Below are 15,329 nucleotides of genomic sequence, written 5' to 3' on the forward strand. Positions count from 1 at the left end.
TGTATTGTATTTACACATTGTGAGTGTGTGTGAAGGGCAAGCTGCAGCTTCAAATGTATGGAGGAACACTTTGTGAGTGTGTGTGAAGGGCAAGCTGCAGCTTCAAATGTATGGAGGAACACTTTGTGGCTGGCAGAGAGTGATGACATCTCAACGGTTGGAGGCGGAGATCCCAGGCCGATGCTTGGATACCATGGCAACCCGTGTGATCCCATGGCAACCCGTGTGACTGTGACACACAGCCACCCAAACTGTAGAGGGATGGGGGGGGCTCTTTTTTTTCTCTTTCTTTTTTTGTGGTAGGGGTACGCCCTGTGTAGTCTGTTGTCTTGTGCTCGTCCAGCCTGGTAGACTTAGTGAATACGAGATGTGTGGGGAAACAGAGGTTCAGTTACAGAGAGGAGCATCACGCAAGGCAGTCACTGTACAAGCTGTGGCACGCCGTTACACACACAGTCTTGTTTAATAACCTAACTCTAACCCAAACCTTAACCCTAGCTCCTAACACTAATTCTAACCCTACACCCCCTAGAAATAGCATTTGAACTTGTGCAGACTAACAAAATGGCCAGTCCGTCCGTCCGTCTGTCCGTCCAGGAAGCAGCTCTAGTAAGGTGATTACTTCTCTACTGTTCTAATCACCTGGTTGTTCCTTCAGCCTGTACACTACTCTCCCATACAGCTAGTACCTTCTGTATTCATACCCTATCATCCAGCCATTCAACTACAAACATTACTAGACTGTACTTCCTGTACCCTACCATGCAGCCATTCAACTACAACCACTACAATTTTCCACCACAGTAATAGAGAGAAAGTGGACAGTGGAAAATAGAGAGGCAAAGAGAAAAGGCAATTGAGTTTGAACAGACCCGGTGTGTGTGTGGATCTCTGGAATTGGTGTGACTAGGACGAAGGGTGAGAGATTGATGTCTGTCATCCACCAACACTGTGATCGAGGATTATGACACTTCCCAGCCCTGTGACCCTTGATCTAATGCCCTTTTATAGCTAAACAGTAGACCTCAGCAAACAGTACACATTTGACTTAAGATGCCCCCCCCATTATTTATATACCAACACAGAGGTCACTCACTCCATTCATATATGTAATTCTGTGTCAGAACCCATTTGGAAACACATCACAACATTTAGGGCTCTGGCCAAAAGTAGTGCACTATTTTGGGACTAGGGTTCCATTTGGGATTTGACCGTAGAGCGGTGGACCTGACACTGGTCTGCAGTCGTGTAGACAGTAATGAAACCATACTGCTGAGAGCAAGAGCAAAAACTCTCTGTCTAATGCTGAGGGCAGGCATTTCCTGTATGTCACTGGTAGCAGTGTGGCAATGACCCCCTGAAGATTCACCTCGAAAGAGAGAACCTGATTGGTTGGTTTCCATGAAGACCAAAGGAAAGTACAGGCGTTTATGTCTCTCTTTCACATGTTTGTTTTAATATTCTTGTGGGGACCAAACAATTGATTAAACCTAACCCAAACTCCTAACCTTACCCTTAACCCTAACCCCTAACCCTAAACAACCCTATCCCAAACTCCTAACCTTATCCCTAACTCCTAACCCTAAACAACCCTATCCCCTAAGCCTAATTGTAACCCTAAGCCTTAAAAAAGTGATGTCTGTCTGTCTGTCTGTCTGTCTGTCTTTCGTCCGTCCGTCCAAGGGGCTTTATTGGCATGTGTTAACATGATGGCATAGAATGCCCTTCTTGCCTCGTCTCTCAGATCGTTCACAGATTTGTGGAAGTTACCTGTGGCACTGATGTTTAGGCCAAGATATGTGTGTGCTCTAGGGCAACGGTGTCTAGATGGAATTTGTATTTGTGGTCCTGGCGACTGGATCTTTTTTGGAACACCATTAGTTTGGTCTTACTGAGATTTACTGTCAGGGGCCAGGTCTGGTAGAATCTGTGCAGAATATCTAGGTGCTGCTGTAGGCCCTCCTTGGTTGGTGACAGAAGTACCAGAACATCAGCAAACAGTAGACATTTGACTTCAGATTCCAGTAGGGTGAAGCCGGGTGCTGTAGACTGTTCTAGTGCCCGCGCCAATTTGTTGATATATATGTTGAAGAGGGTGGGGCTTAAGCTGCATTCCTGTCTCACCCCACAGAAGAAATGTGTGTGTTTTTTGCCTATTTTAACCGCACACTTGTTGCGGTTAAAATACCACTTTCCATCAATTTGTATAGCAGACCCTCATGCCAAATTGAGTTGAAGGCTTTTTTGAAATCAACAAAGCATGAGAAGACTTTGCCTTTGTTTTGGTTTGTTTGTTTGTCAATTAGGGTATGCAGGGTGAATACATGGTCTGTTGTACGGTACTTTGGTAAAAAGACATTTGCTCAGTACATTGTTTTCACTGAGGAAATGTAGGAGTCTGCTGTTAATGATAATGCAGATGATTTTTCCAAGGTTGATGCATATCCCACTGTAGTTATTGGGGTCAAATTTGTCTCCACTTTTGTGGATTAGGGTGATCAGTCCTTGGTTCCAAATATTGGGGAAGATGCCAGAGCTAAGGATGATGTTAAAGAGTTTTAGTATAGCCAATTGGGATTTGTTGTCTGTATATTTGATCATTTCATTGAGGATACCATCGACACCACAGGCCTTTTTGGGTTGGAGGGTTTTTATTTTGTCTTGTAGCTCATTCAAGGTAATTGGAGCATCTAGTGTGTTCTGGTAGTCTGTAATAGTTTATTCTAAGATCTGTATTTGATCATGTATATGTTTTTGCTCTTTGTTCTTTGTTATAGAGCCAAAAAGATTGGAGAAGTGGTTTACCCTAACATCTCCATACATCTCCATTTTGGATAGATAAGTCTTTGTGTTGTTGTTTGTTTAGTGTTTTCCAATTTTCCCAGAAGTGATTAGTCTATGGATCATTCAATTACATTGAGCTGATTTCTGACATGCTGTTCCTTCTTTTTCCGTAGTGTATTTCTGTATTGTTTTAGTGATTCACCTTAGTGTAGGCGTAGAATCAGGTTTTCCGGGTCTCTATGTTTTTGGTTGGATAGGTTTCTCAATTTCTTTCTTAGATTTTTGCATTCTTCATCAAACCATTTGTCATTGTTGTTAATTTTCTTCGCTTTTCTATTTGAGATTTTTAGATTTGATAGGGAAGCTGAGAGGTCAAATATACTGATAAGATTTTCTACTGCCAAGTTTACACCTTCACTATTACAGTGGAAAGTTTTACCCAGGAGATTGTCTAAAAGGGATTGAATTTGTTGTTGCCTAATTTGTTTTTTGGTAGGTTTCCAAACTGCATTCCTTCCATCTATAGCATTTCTTAATGTTACTCAGTTTCGTTGGCTTTGATGCCTCATGATTGAGGATTGCTCTGTTCAAGTAGACTGTGATTTTGCTGTGGTCTGATAGGGGTGTTAGTGGACTGACTGTGAACACTGAGAGACTCTGGGTTGAGGTCGGTGATAAAGTAGTCTACAGTACTACTGCCAAGAGATGAGCTATAGGTGTACCTACCATAGAGTCCCCTCCAAAGCCTACCGTTGACTATGTACATACCCAGCGTGCGACAAAGCTGCAGGAGTCGTGACCCGTTTTGTTGGTTATGTTGTCATAGTTGTGCCTAGGAGGGCATATGGGGGAGGGAATGCTGTCACCTGCAGGCAGGTGTTTGTCTCCCTGTGGGCTGAGGGTGTCAGGTTCTTGTCCAGTTCTGGCATTAGGTTGCCACAGACATGTCTCTGGGCCTGGAAATGATTGATTTCTCCCTCCAGGATGGAGAAGCTGTCTTCATTAAAGTATGGGGATTCTAGTGGGGGGATATAGGTAGCACACAGGAGGACATTTTTCTCTGTTAAGATAATTTCCTTTTGAATATCTAACCAAATGTAAAATGTTTCTGTTTTGATTAATTTAATGGAGTGAGTTAGGTCTGCTCTATACCAAATTAGCATAGCCCCCGAGTCCCTTCCCTGTTTCACACCTGGTAGTTTGGTGGATGGGACTACCAGCTCTCTGTAACCTAGAGGTTAACCAGGGGGTCCATCTCCTCTATACCATGTTTCTTGTAGGATGACAATGTCTGTATTTCTGATTTCTTTGGTGAAGTCCAGGTTCCTGCTCGTTAGGACAAAGGCAGATGACCTCAGGCCTTGGATATTCCAAGATGAGATTAGTGAAGGCTTTGTGTTCCATAAAGTGTCCAATGTTGTTGGTTGTGTGGTTTGGCCTCAGGCCAGTAAGTGTGAGCAGAGCCTGCTGAGCATCTGGTACATGCCATTGGCTTGGGCTAGTGTAAGAGTGGAGGTTGGGCCTGTTTATTATTATGTGGCTGGGTGAACCTAGTTGGTCCTCAGACAGAAGGTCCAGGGTGCGCTGGGTGTATTATCATGTGGCTGGGTGAACCTAGTTGGTCCTCAGACAGAAGGTCCAGGGCGCGCTGTGTGTATTATTATGTGGCTGGGTGAACCTAGTTGGTCCTCAGACAGAAGGTCCAGGGCTCTGGGTGTATTATCATGTGGCTGGGTGAACCTAGTTGGACCTCAGACAGAAGGTCTAGGGTGCGCTGGGTGTTTGGACACCAGAGTTTAGACACACTGTGTTTGGGAAAAAGTTTTTTTTCTTGTATATAGTATTTCCCATTTGAGTCCATGAGGAGAACAATCTGTGTCTTGTGTTTGTCCTCAGTGGGTGTGGGTGGCTTGTCAGGAGGGCTGGGGGTTGTCAGGAGGGCTATCAGGGTGGCTGATAGGGGGGGTTGTCAGGAGGGCTATCAGGGTGGCTGACAGGGGGTGAAAGCCCCTGGGCTTGGGGTTCTTCATTTGTCTGTTCTGCTGTAATGTCGACGCTATGGTCAGGGTCTGGTGTGGACTGTTCTGCTGTGGTATTGAGACTTTTGTAAGGTGCTGAGGTGGGCTGTTCTGCTGGCTTCTCTGCGGGGGCGGCCACCTCTCTAGTGGGTTGTTCCCTGTCACAGTCCATCTCTCTGTCTCTCTCTCTGTCTCGTCTCTGTCTCTTTGTTTATCTGAATTGTTTGAAACTTGAAAAGACAAGACAGCTGATGGGGACGATTTTGCATAGAATTTTAGGAAATAATTAACATGCATACATGTCAAACCAGTTATTATGTTAAAGCTTTTAGCTGAAGACTTATCTCACCGTCAGATGGATCTGTTGTAATCTCTGTCTCCTTATCGGCTCAAACAGCTCGTGACATGCTTGGTCCTGACAGACAGGCAGGCAGACGGATGGACAGACAGACTATAGCAGGTACAGAAACATGTCTTTCCATTGATGCTTCTACTGGTACTTGAACACTGCAAATGTAATATTTCTTCATGAGAGAGACAGAGTGTCTTGCTTGTTGACACCTCAAGGCTGACCCTACAGGACCTCATGGGCATTTCCAACACACCCATCTCCATTAAGACACACACGCATGCACACACAATCAAATAAAACACACACGGAGCACACATACACACAGGGTTGTAAAAACCGCTCTGGGCTTGCATTCAGATGCAAATGAGCTTTAATTAAAATAATGAGTGGTTTTCTAGCATGAACAGATCTGCTCGTTTCCTCTCCTTCCTCCACTCTGTACAGGAACCAAGACTTCATTAACAGTCTATTCATTCCAGAAATAGTCTTCTTTCTTTCTTTCTTTCTTTCTTTCTAAGCTCTTTCTTCCTTCCTTCAATTCACTCTTCTATCTTTCTATCTAGTCAATTTGTAAGTCGCTCTGGATAAGAGCGTCTGCTAAATGACTTAAATGTAAATGTAAATGTAGTCAATCTTTCATTCCTCATCATCTGTCACTTGACAGCATACAGAGGGAGTTCTACCTGAGATACTGTAGGTCGGTGTCCGAACACTGGGGCCATTTTATATAAGGAAATAAGAAACACATCTCTATGGGATCTCCAAAGCTCCAGGCTTACCCATGACATCATCTAAAGGAGGATCTCTACACATGTTAGAGAATGTTACAGAAGCTGGTTGAGAGAATGCCAAGAGTGTGCAAAACTGTCATCAAGGCACAGGGTGGCTACTTTGAAGAATCTCATATATAGAACATATATATACTTTTTTGGTTATTACATGATTCCATATGTGTTATTTCATTGTTTTGATGTCTTCACTATTATTCTACAATGTAAAAATTAAGGAAAACCCCAGGAATGAGTAGGTTTGTCCAAAATTCTGACTGGTACTGTATATTATTTATTTATTTATTGGTTGGGGGCACCCTGGAGGTTGGGTTCGGGGCCCCCCAGATAGCATATGAACACATCATAGGAAATGGCTAAATGTTTAGAATGGCAGGGAATTAGCTTTAAAACTGCAACATTTTCTCTCATCCTCATGGAAAAATGTGTAGAATAGCATTATAAAAGAGCACCGTTTTTGCTTTGCACCATGGCAAAATGTGGTGAAATGCAGGAAGATAAATCTTTCAGCCTGACTGGAATGCCAGGGGGGCGGAGTTTGTGCTTTTCAGAAGTATCTATTGGTTCCATCGCAAAGACAAGCTCAGTCAGGCACACATAACGTTTTCCGGCGCAGTGCGGCTCAGTGGTGAGGGCTAGCACTTAGCGGAATGGTGTTAGCGGATTATCTCCCCTCTGCTAACAAAGCTAGAGTTAGCGATAGCTACAGAGACAGCTAATCGTATTACTTATGATCTGGCTGAGAATTGGACAACACAGAGGATATTAGGCTAGCTGCCAGCCTGACAGCAAACTGAATAGGTTCAGGCTATGGCACACAACACAACTGTAGTACAACACATGTGTACTGGTACATGACCCCAGCCAGCGGGGAACGATAGTGAGAGGTGAGGGGTGGTGTGTTGGTGTTTTAGTTAGTGGCCATATATCGGTCATACTTCCTACCAGAGTCAATTATATGACAAGGCCTTTACTTCACCCTGTCAGTTCTACTGTAACCACAATAGTCTCGGAGAGCCAACTAATTGGGTCATATAGTGCTGAGTGTGTCCAATATATACTGTATAGTCACTGTCAATATAAGCTCTGGTCACCCTAGGTAATTTAGCTTACTGCCTGGTAGTCTGCCTGAGAGTTGAGTCTCCAACCCATAGTCTGACATGTGAGTTGGCAGCATCGGGTCACCTCAGTCCTCTAACCTCTGAATCTAAATTTGATTAGCATTAAAGTGATTAAAGCTCCATTGATAACTTCCCATCGCATTATAGAGCTAATCTCCTCAGTCAGAGAGAGAGAGAGAGAGAGAGAGAGAGAGAGAGAGAGAGAGAGAGAGAGAGAGAGAGAGAGAGAGAGAGAACTGTACCACAACACAGAGAGAGAGAGGGGGAGAAAGAGAGAGCACTGCACTGTACCACAACACGAGGAGGGAGAGCACTGTACCACAACATGAGGAGAGAGAGGGAGAACACTGCACTGTACCACAACACACAGAGAGAGCAAGAACTGCACTGTACCACAACACAGAGAGAGAAATGGGGAAAAAGAGGGAGCACTGCACTGTACCACAACACACAGAGAGAGCGAGAGAGATAGCACTGTACCACAACACAGAGAGAGGGAGCACTGCACCACAACAGAGAGAGGGAGAGAGAGCACTGCACTGTACCACAACAGAGAGAGAGGGGGGGGGGTGGAGAGAGACATATAGATGAACAGCGAATGAAAACGCGAGAATAGAGAGATATTGGGTCTAATGTGAGAGGGACATTTGCTGACCAAAATTAGTAGATAGTCATATGAGGACAGATGAGACTGCATGTGGGCTTGTGCATGTTTTGTGGTGTAGCTTGGTGTACCAGTGTATCTAGGTGTAATGGCTCGTCTGGGTAGCTTGTTGTACCTGTGTTGTAATGGCTCGTCTGGGTAGCTTGTTGTACCAGTGTATCTAGGTGTGGTGTTATGGCTCGTCTGGGTAGCTTGTTGTACCAGTGTATCTAGGTGTGGTGTTATGGCTCGTCTGGGTAGCTTGTTGTACCAGTGTATCTAGGTGTGGTGTAATGGTTCGTCTGGGTAGCTTGTTGTACCAGTGTATCTAGGTGTGGTGTAATGGTTCGTCTGGGTAGCTTGTTGTACCAGTGTATCTAGGTGTGGTGTAATGGTTCGTCTGGGTAGCTTGTTGTACCAGTGTATCTAGGTGTGGTATAATGGTTCGTCTGGGTAGCTTGTTGTACCAGTGTATCTAGGTGTGGTGTAATGGTTCGTCTGGGTAGCTTGTTGTACCAGTGTATCTAGGTGTGGTGTAATGGCTCGTCTGGGTAGCTTGTTGTACCAGTGTATCTAGGTGTGGTGTAATGGCTCGTCTGGGTAGCTTGTTGTACCAGTGTATCTAGGTGTGGTGTAATGGTTCGTCTGGGTAGCTTGTTGTACCAGTGTATCTAGGTGTGGTGTTATGGTTCGTCTGGGTAGCTTGTTGTACCAGTGTATCTAGGTGTGGTGTAATGGTTCGTCTGGGTAGCTTGTTGTACCAGTGTATCTAGGTGTGGTGTTATGGTTCGTCTGGGTAGCTTGTTGTACCAGTGTATCTAGGTGTGGTATAATGGTTCGTCTGGGTAGCTTGTTGTACCAGTGTATCTAGGTGTGGTGTTATGGTTCGTCTGGGTAGCTTGTTGTACCAGTGTATCTAGGTGTGGTGTAATGGCTCGTCTGGGTAGCTTGTTGTACCAGTGTATCTAGGTGTGGTGTAATGGTTCGTCTGGGTAGCTTGTTGTACCAGTGTATCTAACTGCATGTTTAAAGTTAATGTTTTGACAATCTTTTTCTGGGAAACTAATGCGATAAACTAAATGACCTTCTCTTAAATCATTCTTTGATGTGTGCCAAATCTCCCATTGACATCAAATAATGATTTACAAGAAGAGAGAGAGAGAAAAAGAATGCAGAAATCTCTCTCTCTCTCTCTCTCTCTCTCTCTCTCTCTCTCTCTCTCTCTCTCTCTCTCTCTCTCTCTCTCTCTCTCTCTCTCTCTCTCTCTCTCTCTCTCTCTCTCTCTCTCTCTCTCTCTCTGTGTTGTGGTACAGTGCAGTGCTCTTCCTCTCTCTCTCTCTGTGTTGTGGTACAGTGCAGTGCTCTCCCTCTCTCTCTCTGTGTGTTGTGGTACAGTGCAGTGCTCTCCCTCTCTCTCTCTGTGTTGTGGTACAGTGCAGTGCTCTTCCTCTCTCTCTCTCTGTGTTGTGGTACAGTGCAGTGCTCTCCCCCTCTCTCTCTCTGTGTTGTGGTACAGTGCAGTGCTCTCCCTCTCTCTCTCTGTGTGTTGTGGTACAGTGCAGTGCTCTCCCTCTCTCTCTCTGTGTTGTGGTACAGTGCAGTGCTCTCCCTCTCTCTCTCTCTCTGTGTTGTGGTACAGTGCAGTGCTCTCCCTCTCTCTCTCTCTCTGTGTTGTGGTACAGTGCAGTGCTCTCCCCCTCTCTCTCTCTGTGTTGTGGTACAGTGCAGTGCTCTCCCCCTCTCTCTCTCTGTGTTGTGGTACAGTGCAGTGCTCTCCCTCTCTCTCTCTCTGTGTTGTGGTACAGTGCAGTGCTCTCCCTTTCTCTCTCTCTGTGTTGTGGTACAGTGCAGTGCTCTCCCCCTCTCTCTCTCTGTGTTGTGGTACAGTGCAGTGCTCTCCCCCTCTCTCTCTCTGTGTTGTGGTACAGTGCAGTGCTCTCCCTCTCTCTCTCTCTGTGTTGTGGTACAGTGCAGTGCTCTCCCTTTCTCTCTCTCTGTGTTGTGGTACAGTGCAGTGCTCTCCCTCTCTCTCTCTGTGTGTTGTGGTACAGTGCAGTGCTCTGCCTCTCTCTCTCTCTGTGTTGTGGTACAGTGCAGTACTCTCTCTCCCGTCTGTCCGTCCCCATTACTGTGGGCTATGGGAAACATTCAGTCACACTAAACTGCAGCGCTGTCTGCTCTATTGACCATTTATTCCTGTATGTATTCCTTCTAATCTGGCCTCCTTCTAATCTCTCTCAATTCAATTGGATTAATGGACATGGCAAGTTAAAATGACTTACATTGTTGAAGTATACATATAACAAAAATGGTAGGACCAACAGCAATAATAGTAGTAGTGGTAGAAATGGGATTAGCATTAACAGCAACTACAACAACAATATTAATGAGAATAATATATTAAAGCAATAGTAGTAGACAAGTCTCAACCTGATTTAGAAGCCACATGACATTATATGAAAGCCAAAACTAAACTGAATGGGAACTTAATTTTAACAGAATAGAAGGATTTTCTTGCTTTGTCTCTCCGCTCATTCACAGCCATGTGAGAGCTATCTGTGTTGCTGATATTTAGTCCTAGATATGTGTAGTTTCACAGCCATGTGAGAGCTATCTGTGTTGCTGATATTTAGTCCTAGATATGTGTAGTTTCACAGCCATGTGAGAGCTATCTGTGTTGCTGATATTTAGTCCTAGATATGTGTAGTTTCACAGCCATGTGAGAGCTATCTGTGTTGCTGATATTTAGTCCTAGATATGTGTAGTTTCACAGCCATGTGAGAGCTATCTGTGTTGCTGATATTTAGTCCTAGATATGTGTAGTTTCACAGCCATGTGAGAGCTACCTGTGTTGCTGATATTTAGTCCTAGATATGTGTAGTTTCACAGCCATGTGAGAGCTATCTGTGTTGCTGATATTTAGTCCTAGATATGTGTAGTTTCACAGCCATGTGAGAGCTATCTGTGTTGCTGATATTTAGTCCTAGATATGTGTTTCAGTTTCTGTGTTGCATATTTAGTCCTAGCCATGTGAGAGCTATCTGTGTTGCTGATATTTAGTCCTAGATATGTGTAGTTTCACAGCCATGTGAGAGCTATCTGTGTTGCTGATATTTAGTCCTAGATATGTGTAGTTTCACAGCCATGTGAGAGCTATCTGTGTTGCTGATATTTAGTCCTAGATATGTGTAGTTTCACAGCCATGTGAGAGCTATCTGTGTTGCTGATATTTAGTCCTAGATATGTGTAGTTTCACAGCCATGTGAGAGCTACCTGTGTTGCTGATATTTAGTCCTAGATATGTGTAGTTTCACAGCCATGTGAGAGCTATCTGTGTTGCTGATATTTAGTCCTAGATATGTGTAGTTTCACAGCCATGTGAGAGCTACCTGTGTTGCTGTGTATGTGTAGTTTCACAGCCATGTGAGAGCTACCTGTGTTGCTGATATTTAGTCCTAGATATGTGTAGTTTCACAGCCATGTGAGAGCTACCTGTGTTGCTGATATTTAGTCCTAGATATGTGTAGTTTCACAGCCATGTGAGAGCTACCTGTGTTGCTGATATTTAGTCCTAGATATGTGTAGTTTCACAGCCATGTGAGAGCTACCTGTGTTGCTGATATTTAGTCCTAGATATGTGTAGTTTCACAGCCATGTGAGAGCTATCTGTGTTGCTGATATTTAGTCCTAGATATGTGTAGTTTCACAGCCATGTGAGAGCTACCTGTGTTGCTGATATTTAGTCCTAGATATGTGTAGTTTCACAGCCATGTGAGAGCTACCTGTGTTGCTGATATTTAGTCCTAGATATGTGTAGTTTCACAGCCATGTGAGAGCTACCTGTGTTGCTGATATTTAGTCCTAGATATGTGTAGTTTCACAGCCATGTGAGAGCTACCTGTGTTGCTGATATTTAGTCCTAGATATGTGTAGTTTCACAGCCATGTGAGAGCTACCTGTGTTGCTGATATTTAGTCCTAGATATGTGTAGTTTCACAGCCATAGAGCTACCTGTGTTGCTGATATTTAGTCCTAGATATGTGTAGTTTCACAGCCATGTGAGAGCTACCTGTGTTGCTGATATTTAGTCCTAGATATGTGTAGTTTCACAGCCATGTGAGAGCTACCTGTGTTGCTGATATTTAGTCCTAGATATGTGTAGTTTCACAGCCATGTGAGAGCTACCTGTGTTGCTGATATTTAGTCCTAGATATGTGTAGTTTCACAGCCATGTGAGAGCTACCTGTGTTGCTGATATTTAGTCCTAGATATGTGTAGTTTCACAGCCATGTGAGAGCTACCTGTGTTGCTGATATTTAGTCCTAGATATGTGTAGTTTCACAGCCATGTGAGAGCTACCTGTGTTGCTGATATTTAGTCCTAGATATGTGTAGTTTCACAGCCATGTGAGAGCTACCTGTGTTGCTGATATTTAGTCCTAGATATGTGTAGTTTCACAGCCATGTGAGAGCTACCTGTGTTGCTGATATTTAGTCCTAGATATGTGTAGTTTCACAGCCATGTGAGAGCTACCTGTGTTGTCCTGATATTTAGTCCTGTGAGATATGTATTTAGTCCTAGATTTGTAGTTTCACAGCCATGTGAGAGCTATCTGTGTTGCTGATATTTAGTCCTAGATATGTGTAGTTTCACAGCCATGTGAGAGCTACCTGTGTTGCTGATATTTAGTCCTAGATATGTGTAGTTTCACAGCCATGTGAGAGCTACCTGTGTTGCTGATATTTAGTCCTAGATATGTGTAGTTTCATGTCCTAGATATGTGTAGTTTCACAGCCATAGTGTTGCTGATATTTAGTCCTAGATATGTGTAGTTTCACAGCCATGTGAGAGCTATCTGTGTTGCTGATATTTAGTCCTAGATATGTGTAGTTTCACAGCCATGTGAGAGCTATCTGTGTTGCTGATATTTAGTCCTAGATATGTGTAGTTTCACAGCCATGTGAGAGCTATCTGTGTTGCTGATATTTAGTCCTAGATATGTGTAGTTTCACAGCCATGTGAGAGCTATCTGTGTTGCTGATATTTAGTCCTAGATATGTGTAGTTTCACAGCCATGTGAGAGCTATCTGTGTTGCTGATATTTAGTCCTAGATATGTGTAGTTTCACAGCCATGTGAGAGCTATCCTGATATTTAGTCCTAGATATGTGTAGTTTCACAGCCATGTGAGAGCTATTGATATTTAGTCACAGCCATGTGAGAGCTACCTGTGTTGCTGATATTTAGTCCTAGATATGTGTATTTCACAGTGTAGTTTGTTGCATATTTAGTCCTAGATATGTGTAGTTTCCATGTGAGAGCTACCTGTGTTGCTGATATTTAGTCCTAGATATGTGTAGTTTCACAGCCATGTGAGAGCTACCTGTGTTGCTGATATTTAGTCCTAGATACATGTAGTTTCACAGCCAAGTGAGAGCTACCTGTGTTGCTGATATTTAGTCCTAGATAAGTGTAGTTTCACAGCCAAGTGAGAGCTACCTGTGTTGCTGATATTTAGTCCTAGATATGTGTAGTTTCACAGCCATGTGAGAGCTACCTGTGTTGCTGATATTTAGTCCTAGATACGTGTAGTTTCACAGCCATGTGAGAGCTACCTGTGTTGCTGATATTTAGTCCTAGATATGTGTAGTTTCACAGCCATGTGAAATGCTACCTGTGTTGCTGATATTTAGTCCTAGATATGTGTAGTTTCACAGCCATGTGAGAGCTACCTGTGTTGCTGATATTTAGTCCTAGATATGTGTAGTTTCACAGCCATGTGAGAGCTACCTGTGTTGCTGATATTTAGTCCTAGATATGTGTAGTTTCACAGCCATGTGAGAGCTACCTGTGTTGCTGATATTTAGTCCTAGATATGTGTAGTTTCACAGCCATGTGAGAGCTACCTGTGTTGCTGATATTTAGTCCTAGATATGTGTAGTTTCACAGCCATGTGAGAGCTACCTGTGTTGCTGATATTTAGTCCTAGATATGTGTAGTTTCACAGCCAAGTAAGAGCTACCTGTGTTGCTGATATTTAGTCCTAGATACGTGTAGTTTTTCGTGTGTCCAAATAGAATTTATATTTGTCGTCCTGAATTCTGGACCTTTTTTGGAATATCATTATATTCTGTTTTTTTTTGGATTAATGGTCAGAGCCCAGGTCTGACAGAACCTGTGCAGATGATCTAGGTGCTGCTGTAACTCCTTCTTAGTGGGAGACAGTAGCACCAGGTCATCTGCGTACAGCAGACACTTGATTTCAGTGTTGTGTAGGGTGAGACCAGGTGCTGCCAATTCTTCTAATATTTGCCAAATCATTAATGTAGATGTTAAATAATGTTGGACTTATTGGGCAGCCCTCTTTCACTCCACGTCCCTGAGAGAAGTCTGTTTGCTGTAACTCTGTGTTGTTTGTGTCGCACTGCTTTGCTTTATCTTGGTCAGGTCACAGTTGTAAATGAGAACTTGTTCTCAACTGGCCTACCTGATTAAATGAAGGTGAAATGTATATATTTAAAAAAAGGTACACTTAGATGTTAAATAGTGTTGGACTTATTGGGAAGCCCTCTTTCACTCCACGTCCCTGAGAGAAAAGTCTGTTTGCTTGTTACCAATTTTAACCACACATTTGTTTTTAGTGTACATTGATTTAATAAAATCATATGTTTTCCCTCCAATACCACTTTCTATTAGTTCATAAAAAAGACCTTTGTGCCAAATTGAATCAAATGCTTTCTTAAAGTCTACAAGACACGAGTAGATTGTACCTTTTTTTTGGTTTACATGGTGGTCAATTAGAGTGTGGAGGATGTAAATGTGGTCTGTTGTACGATCAGCTTCTGCTAAACTCTGTTTCAAACAGCCTAAGATTACCTTGCATCATGACAGTTTTTATTTATTTATTTCACCTTTATTTAACCAGGTAGGCTAGTTGTTCTCATTTGCAACTACGACCTGGCCAAGATAAAGCAAAGCAGTTCGACACATACAACAACACAGAGTTACATATGGAATAAACAAAACAGTCAATAATACAGTAGAACAAAAGAAAACAAAAAAGTATATATACAGAGAGTGCAAATGAGGTAAGATGAGGGAGTTAAGGTAATAAATAGGCCATGGTGGCAGAGTAATTACAATATAACAATTAAACACTGGAATGAAACACTGGAATGAAACACTGGAATGGTAGATGTGCAGAAGATGAATGTGCAAGGTTGATTGTTATCATGTAGCTGTCAGGGTCGTCTTTCTCTTTGTCTTTCATCTTCCACCCATTACAGATTTCCTCTTTCCTTATGGATGGGTAGTGAGAGCAGACTGCTGAGCGCCATGCATTTGGCTGATCAGTGAGAAAGATGAGATTACTCACATCACCGTTTTTGTAGAGTTCTGCAAAAAGGGTTTCTGGCGTCTCCTTTAGTAGTTTCTGTTTAAAAGCTTTCCTCTTTGTGTCATTTTTGGCCTCTAGAGGGTAGAGGATGGACTCAGCGTTGAGGGGAAGTGGGGACATGGTGGCCGTGGGCTCTGCTCCTACTGCTGCTCTGTTCTGCTCCCCCATTGCCATGGCAACTTGTCACGCCCTGGTCATTATATTTTGTGTTTTTGGTATATGTTTGGG

General features: G+C 43.2%; 1 protein-coding gene across 1 annotated transcript in view; it reads left to right on the top strand.

The window, feature by feature from the left end:
- LOC124048249 (inactive phospholipase C-like protein 1) overlaps nucleotides 1–15,329 on the top strand; it is a 163,471-nt gene that overhangs the window by 25,486 nt on the left and 122,656 nt on the right. The window lies entirely within an intron of this gene.

The sequence above is a fragment of the Oncorhynchus gorbuscha genome, linkage group LG01 (genome assembly GCF_021184085.1).
Source record: "Oncorhynchus gorbuscha isolate QuinsamMale2020 ecotype Even-year linkage group LG01, OgorEven_v1.0, whole genome shotgun sequence".
NCBI lineage: Eukaryota > Metazoa > Chordata > Actinopteri > Salmoniformes > Salmonidae > Oncorhynchus > Oncorhynchus gorbuscha.